The 9,133-nt window shown below is 31.6% G+C and overlaps 1 pseudogene across 1 annotated transcript in view; it reads left to right on the top strand.

Annotated features, from left to right (window-relative positions):
- The first annotated feature begins 1,190 nt into the window (after positions 1-1,190).
- LOC309635318 (small ribosomal subunit protein uS19 pseudogene) overlaps positions 1,191-9,133 on the top strand; it is a 29,931-nt pseudogene continuing 21,988 nt past the window's right edge. The window contains exon 1 of the transcript in view: positions 1,191-9,133. This exon is cut by the window's right edge and continues 21,988 nt beyond it. The product of the transcript in view is annotated as a small ribosomal subunit protein uS19 pseudogene (transcript).

The following is a 9,133-nucleotide window of genomic DNA, read 5'->3' as shown; positions in this document are numbered from 1 at the left end:
GTGTCTCTGTAATCCACTGACTCTCCATCACTTCAGGCATTTAGAGAACATGGAGCATAAGGCACCAGGAGCTGCAGTGTACAGCCATTAGACACACTGTCAGGTCTTCACATTGCAGTCCATGTGAGCAGCCCCATTTGTGGACCTCTTGATACTTATTAATAATAAAGGGGAAGATGGCTAGTTTTGTTCTTAAATACTCAGGAAATTCCTAAGCACTGCTCTCATTTGTGTACACTTAAATGTCAAGTCCAGCAACTGACATTACTTTGCCATAAGAAATTACATTTTATTTCACATGAATATATGGATTACAGAATTTAAAAAATAAATCAGTAAAATATATTAAATATAGTCAGCCTATTTCAAACAATAAAAAAGCAATTCTGTGGTACTGAGTAGTAATGAAACAGGTTTCTTTTAAACAGTAATTTGGATATTAGTTTTAAAGGAACCGATTTTTTTAACCCTTAAACTGTCAGAAATTTATAACAAGTAATGATTATTTGTTATTTTTAAAATTCATAAGAAAGGACTGGTTGCATAAGGAATATTCTTTTGTACATAATATATCAAGTAAATAAAGCACCAAAAGGAATGTCAGTTTACTTTTAGTAAGAATCCTATCAGAAAATAAATGCCAACTAGTTCTTTACATGAACATCTCTGTAATCCTTAAAGTACTACTCATGAAATCATGCCATTTAAATGTCAAAATATCTATTTAAAAATCTATAGAGCTTAAACATTAATGTGATTTATTATAAGAAAATACATGTCTCAAGCATACCACATAAATATGAAGTAGAAAATCCATGTGTACATATCCCTCTATAATTTCAAAAGAAAGATATATTTAATAGTTGAGGGCTTCCCTGGTGGTGCAGTGGTTGAGAATCTGCCTGCCAATGCAGGGGACACGGGTTCGAGCCCTGGTCTGGGAAGATCCCACATGCCACAGAGCAACTGGGCCCGTGAGCCACAATTACTGAGCCTGCGCGTCTGGAGCCTGTGCTCCGCAACAAGAGAGGCCGCGATGGTGAGAGGCCCGCGCACCGCGATGAAGAGTGGTCCCCACTTGCCGCAACTAGAGAAAGCCCTCGCACAGAAACGAAGACTCAACACAGTCATAAATAAATAAATAAATAAATAAAAGAACGTGAATTTCTTTAAAAAAAAAAAAAAAAAGTTGAGGAATATCACCCATAGCTATGTAAAACACATTTTCCTTCATACTGGTAATGGTAAAACACTTGTTTATAATTTAAAATACTCATGGCATTGGGTAGAAAAATAATTTGCTGTCAAAATTAATCTAATTCAAGAAACATTAAGAATCTATAGTTGAAAAGACTATAATATTAAAATAGTTTAAAGAAATATCCTATTTGTAGCAAATTCTCCAATATTCCCTTCTCTTTGAAACTAATACACTTTGACAGAAGTTCAATATTAAAACTGAAGGTACTGTAAAAAGACTCAGAAATTACCTTTCTTAAATATTTAGAAAAGGTGTCAGAAATATTTTATACAATTAATTATACAAAAATTATTGGCAAAAATTATAATTCCTAATATTCTTATCATTGATTTTAATAGTATGACCAAGTTAGGAAATACGTGTCTAATGTTGAGTCAGTTGAATAGTTATTATTCTTTCAACACAGGTCAATTACTCAAAATTAGTCATTGAGAAATTGTGTTTCTACTGAAGTTGATACTTGTCTCAATGATGTGTGCACATACACACAAATACACACACACACATAAATATACATATATACTAACTTAACCAAAGATAGTATATGTATATAAGTGTATGTGTGTGTAAATATATTTCACTTATATTATTTAATAACTTTGGTATATCAAAGTTGCTCATGATCAAGGAAGATCCATAACTAAAATAACAAATTAGGGGTTATTTCCCCCAAATCCTACATATATTGGTTGTAAAGAAAAAGCAAGAAGAAATATTAACCCATTTTGTCCATATCCAAATGTCAGTGTTTAAAATACTGCTTTTATCTGCTTGTGAAAGTCTCTACCTTTCTTTTGCAACTCCCTCAGGAAATGTTATTTTTGGTACCATTTTCTCTAAATACCACTTTAACTGTGATGGTTGTCCCTGATGGTTACACTCTTTACTCCTAAGAAGATCTCAGTACAAGTTAAACATAATTAAATAGTAGACATGCATGCATACATACCACACACACACACACACACACACACACACACACAGGCTTCTCATGAGAAAGCTAAAGCATGCTATATATGCATGGTATGATTTTCCCAACCTCCTATTCATTGTTCTCCAAATCTAACTTTGAATAGTCTCCAGCAGACAAATGAATGTTTTACTACATAAGAGAGATAAAAATAGAAAAGAAATCCAGGTATGGTACGATTTGATGGATACTCTAAGATATTTCTTAACTGTGACTCAAAGAATATTTCATAAACATAGTTAAGTTAGGATACTAGGGTTTTTTCTCTTTAATCTCCAAGAATTACATGTCATAATCTCTTTTCAGGCAAACAGTGCTCTTTAAATTGCTCTTGATTTTCACTATGTTTCATATTTATTGTTCTTAAAACTTTTCATAGAAATATAACTTCTTACTGTTCTTTCTCATTGATTTTTCAGGTCAAAAATTGGAAATGGTGACTTTTTTTAAAAGTAGCCAAATCTTCACACAGTCCTTCACCAAATGACTCTAAATTTGAAATATATTATCTGAAACAAATCCTTTCTAATATATAAGGATAGATCTATGTGATATTTTTATTAAACTTTGAATGCAGATTAAACTCTGCAAGGTTAAATGACAAGGTTAAGTGTCTAATTTTGCAGCCCTTTTATACCTGGTGAGTGCTAAAGCTTTCCTAATGATAGGATTAAATATGGTTTCTAGCTACAAACAGTTGCTTGTCGTTCCCTGTAGGTTAGCCTCTATATTCTGTGCTTATCACAAACAGAGAGGAAATAACTTTCTGGGCCTTTTGTGAGTCTTTTAAAATGCACAGACTTTAGGGAAATCATATTTTCTTGAAGGAAATGAGGCATGACCAATCACACAAAACCTGAGAAAATCCCTTGATAGATGACCTTTGCCACATGTAAAAGAAACTGTTCAGTGGCTGAGGTTTCATGGATTTCATGCATGGAAATCAGATTTTCTGGCCACCAGTGCTGTTCAGTAAATAAATAATCCATCATTGTGTCAAACAGTTGAAACATGGAGATACTGCCCTTGCTTATCTGAATAGACATTTCAAGTTAGTAACTTATGTAAACTGTTTACATGTCAGCAGTTGTGTGAGCAGTGTTCTAGTTTTCACTATGTAAAATAAAATCACTTAGCTTTAGTGATGTTAACCTAATAGAGCATTCATTTGATGCTGCCCACACCTATGAATTTACTGGTGCATGGTGAAGGCATCAGGATGAGGGTATGGAATGTATGGTGTGTCAGAGAATAGTGCTAAATCATTAGTAGGCAGTTCCAATGACATTATTAAATAAATCAACTTACTATTTCATTTAAACCAATAACAGCTTTCTTAAAATATGTTGGCATGATTATCTTTGAGTTGTTTTAATATCTATGTTTTAAGTACATTGTATTATTACAATAAAGTTGGTTAAAATGATGATACTTGACACCTAAAGATTATTTTTCTTTTCAATGGGCAAGTCATACCTATTTGAGGTTATATTCATAATTTATTTTTACTGATTTAACTAACTTTAGTTCTTATATTTTAATTCTATATTAATTTTCATTTTAGCATTTATTCAGTTGTATCATCAAAATATCAATGTATACAAACATAGACACAATTAACTTAGTTGCCAGATCTTTTTCTACTAATGGACCATGTCAGGTTTCCACTACAGCTCTGTTTCTCCTAAACAGGAAGAACTATCCAAGTATTTCAACTATGTTTCTGGCATTAAACACATTTATGTTGCTTTTCAGCTAACTCCTACACTCACCTTTGATATTTAAAGTACTTTCTTGCTAAAATGTCAGGTCCCTTCTGTCACAACAAAGAGTCTGTCTTTCCTGTCTTATCTCCTAGGTATTTGCAAATAGCACCTCACTTACAATAGCCTTTTTTACTCTTCAAGAATACAGTGGGAATTCGTTTGCTTTAGAACACAAATAGTGCTCATTTCATTGTGCTAAGTTTGCCCAGCATTTTGAGAAAACTTGTGAAATTAGTCTGTGAAGTGGGTATATAATAAGACTTATGAAAACACTTCCTGAAAATGGGGAAAAAAATTGTAGGCATTAAATGTAAAATATCTTTTTTCATTGCAAATGATTTAGTCAAGATATTTTATGATGTTTTACCAAAAAAGATATATACTATACTTGCACCCTGATTTAATTTGATTCTGTAAGAAATTAACTTTTACAAATATTTTCAGAGATACCTATCAGATTAAATCAAAATAGAAGTTTAACTTAGTTTTTAACTATATAATGAAGGATTTTTTTGTTTTTAATCTGGCACCAGTCTAAACCTTATAAATCCTTACCATTCTTGGTTTAGAGTGTTATATATTTAAAAAGGGACCCAAAGAGTATGAGATTATTATCTAATCTACCAAGTAAATTAATAGAAAGAACAAAATTTATTTTTAACAATTTATAAACAAGGAAAAAGCCCAAAGAAACAGAAGCCTTTATATATGATCTTGCTTATATTCTACAACAAATTAATCATAAGATACTTGTTTTCAACTTTGTAAGGTAAAACAACAATAAAACTCAAAACATTTTGAGTATTTCTAAGAAAATCTGTAGTTCAGGACAGTCATTTGTGGGTAACATTTGTTTTGTATTAGCATTTTAAAAATATCCATGTGTTTGTGGATCACCTCACTTGAATTATGATATATTTTTTAATCTATCAGTCATCTGCCAGAGAAAGGATTTATGTCCAGGAAGCACAAAGTAAATTGACAGTACCACAAGGATTTGCCTCAGTGGGCATTTATTACTCCCAGGCTAATGGAGGTTGAATATTGTACTTTAGCACATTTCCCAGTTCACTTCTACAAATTAAAATAATCATACGTATATTTATACTAAACTATGTATTAGTACATTTGAATGTTCGTTCTTTATTTTTATTGGACATGTACTCCATGTTAATTGTTCAAAACTTAGAAAAAAATGAATAAAAAAGCACTGTGAACAATGTAATCCATGACATCCATAAATTTTTGGATATCGTCAATGCTTACAATTAAAAATACAAATAAAGGGAAGAAGACAACAGTACCATTTTATGCATACTATTTTATATCTTGCTTAATTTTTCCACTTTATAATATACGGTGAACATCTTGCCATATCCATAGATATAAATGTATGAGGTAACTAGATGAAACATTCAAGGTGCAGTCAAGAAAACAGGAGACACTAGGAAACTGGAGTACAAAGAGATATAATATAGGAAATTAAAGGCTTAAGTGCTGCTCAATGAGAGAAGACTAGAAAGGCCATACTCAGTCAATATGGAAGTGAAAACATTGCAAAAAAATTGCCACCAATGATTGCAACCATATCTCAATATCAAAGAGAATGTTTCTGAAGAAACATTCCAGAGGCACCTGATTGCTGCCAGAAACCCTAGGTGCCTCAGCACTGAAGTGGGTGATCCTCAAGTGGGACGCCCAAAGCTACAGGATTCTTGTGTACAACTGCCTCTAGAAAACAAGGACTCTCCTCTTTGCCTTCAGAATCTAAACTGGAACAGTTCTGGAAAGGGATTATGGGACATGGACTTCTGGTTTCTCTCTTGAGATGGTGGAAGGGGCAGAGATGAAGATGAGGTGACAAAGGACATTAAAAATAATGATTACTGTTTTAATGACTACATACTATATCATAATGGATTTGCAAAATTTTCTTAGTTAATGAACTTTTTGGATATGTTATTTTCAATTTGGCTAATTTAACTGTTGAATATATATGTATATATGATTTAATGATATGACTGAAAATCTAGAAAAATAATAATATAGAGAGAACATAATTTGCTTCAGAAAAAAATATCTGATTTTTAAAATAAATGCATGATTAACTTAATTTTCAATTTGGGTTTGGAGTCAAAAATGTGAAACTCCAAATAATTATCAAAATTCAATAATTCATTATTTCATATATCTGTTCATCCAAAACTGGCTTAAACTAATCTACTTTGTGGAGAATACTGTGAAAGGTACCCAGAGAGATGAAAATATGTTTTAAGATTAAATCGCTGTGATCCAGACACTTGTAATCAATTTGTTGAGATATAGTTTGTCATTAAAAAGACAAAGAAAAAACAAAACAAAACAAAACAATCCAGGCAGGCTATGTGGCTACTTATAACCATTTTTGAAATTCCCAATGCCAATATTTCAAGTAAAAAATATTCCCAAATGCAGGGACTATAGCTTTGAGCACATCAGGTCAATATACAGATTTGAGTAAGTATTAATTATACATTTTGATGGGAAATTCTCCTTATCTTATGGAGAAAAATAGAGTAAAACACTTTAATAAAACTTGTTAATGGGAAAATTTCTTCTTATATAAAAATAACAAAACAAATAAAATTTTTGTTTTCTTAAACATTTATTTACCATTTCTTGGCTACTCAGGGTCCTATTTTGTTTTTTGCTATTAACTCTTAAGTTGCCTATAATTTAAAAAATGTGTTTTGAAAGAATTACATAGAAAGAAGCTTAGTCAATAATATAAAAATATTCATTTCATACATCTTACTAAGAGAATAGATGCTTTCTAAAAATATTGAAATGAGAGAGCAAAGACAGAGAGCCAGAGAGAATGTGCATTCAGAATTTTGTGTTTCAAATGTCATGTTGATGTAGCCCTTACAGTCACAAATGTCAGTTTTATTGAAAAGTTCACCTATATTTTTAGGAGCTTCCTGCCTAAAAAATGCAGTTTCCCTCTTAGTTCAGATATATATATATGTTTATTTTTTTTTAGACAACAGCCCGTTTTTGCTCTTTTGATATATCAAAAAACACAGATATCTTTAGAGTCTGACTATATAATCCTCAGCATGAGAAGCAATTTCTTCATTAAAAATAAATAAATAAATAAGGAAGAGCCTGTATTCTACACCCAGGAGAAATCCTGAGTGTGGTTTGGTACCCAAGAAGAAAAGCCTTTGAAATGAATCTAATGTCACGTTATTGAAAACGTAGCTGCACAGATTAACTTTTTTCACTCTGCAATGGCTTACAAAGCTTCAAATGCCCAGAAATCTCATAAACCAGACCATTTAAGGAATCTAAATAAGCTTGCACGGTTTTAAGCTTTCCGACTTTGAATGTTAGCTTTGAAGTTTTGCCAGAACCTGACTGCAGAAGAGTTGCTTTTAAACTGAATTCATGACACTGGAATTAGTGTTGGAGGTTCAATATGCCTAATAATGATTATGACCATGCTAACCATAGACAGCCATCGCATATGGTACCTCTGAATTAACAACTCTCCAAAGATAAGATGCGTAATATCTTGGCGCCAGTATTTATTTATTTTTCATCTTTACACACGGGTTTTGGAGAGTGTCCAGTTTGGAAAGCCAGTTGCTTTAATGGCATATGGCATTTATCCATGGGTAAGAGGGCATGGAAAGAAGAAAAGAAAGAAGGTTAAAAATAGCTGAATTATAAATGTCCCAATATCAAATTCCTTTTCCTTTTTTCTTTTTGTCTTCATTCTGTCTTTTTCTATTAGCTGGAAAACCTATAACAAAACTCTGGGCAAAACTCCACTGTCAAGTGTCTTTTTGCCAACTTCCAACCAAGACCAGTTCTAATTCCATAAATTTCTCTGTACCTTTAATTTACATAAGCAAATTTCTCCTCATAGCATGAGGTTAATTACAAAGCCTTTTTAATATCAACATATGTGCTTTATTTTAATTTGAAGACTTGCATTTTGCCACTTAGAAAAAAGAAAAATCTACCATGTAGATCTTCCCTCCCATCCTAAAGCTGACATAAATTTTTTGCCCAAGTGAAAGAAAAACATCCCAAGTTTATACCATGGGAAGGCAGAGTCACTTATGGGGAAATTTACTATCATCTTTAGTTCCCTAGATTTTCCAAGAAAACAACAATGCTGTTATTAGTATATAGGCCTGGTATCTGTCACAAAATTTAGGGGTAAGAATGTTGCCCTGCGAGGTTTATGATTCTGCCAGCAAAATTATTTAATCAGCAATTCTAATAAAAAAGAAGCAGGTATATGTATTCAATAAGTACATACAAGTAAGTTTCAGAAAACAAATGTGTGTGTGCATAGATCAATAAATACATACATGCATATCTCAAGTAGCTATATCAAATGCTAATCCAGAAAGAAAAAAAATTTAATTCTTCTTGGGATGATTTTTACCTATTATTTTATGAGATTTTCTACTGAAATGTGGCCCCAGGTTAACTAATAAACATGTTCTCCATTTCAGATAATAATTTTATTCAATTATGAGCACCTACAGCATTTTAAAATGTTTTATTTATTTGATCTGATAACATAGATAACAAAATATAAGAAAGAAATCATGCACGGTACCTAAGTAGTCACATTTATGCAAAGTGTCAAAATAGTAAAATTTATTTTTTTACTTTTAGCAGATAAATGTAAAAATGAAACTTAAAGAAAATACATTGTTTTTATAATTTTTTCTAAACCCATTTCTACATCCTCAATTGTTAAAGTATTTTTAATGGAGATTATAGAATAATTCTAGTAGGTATACTGTTTTGCTATAATCTTCATTTTCAAGTAAATTGTTAAAATCCAGAATTGTTAATAATAAATGGACGAGCTGTAGTAGAGTTTGCATCATAACTTCTTTAAAAACAGTTTTAATATGTAAAATAAAATTGGATAGTTTACAGTGCTTGAGGTGAATGAAACCATACTGTTTATTAATAAATACAAAAGTACATTAAAAGGAAATAGAACTAAAAAATCACTGAGTGACTTTGATCAATAATCAGCCAATATTAATATTTTCTGTCTGTCAGTGTGAAAACCCACACAGTGGCAAACATACAAACCACACACACATGCATACAAGCACACAT

The sequence above is a fragment of the Balaenoptera borealis genome, assembly GCF_965194805.1.
Source record: "Balaenoptera borealis genome assembly, chromosome: 9".
Lineage (NCBI taxonomy): Eukaryota > Metazoa > Chordata > Mammalia > Artiodactyla > Balaenopteridae > Balaenoptera > Balaenoptera borealis.
The sequence above is the reverse complement of the archived record's forward strand: the minus strand, read 5'-3'. Positions and strand labels throughout refer to the sequence as shown.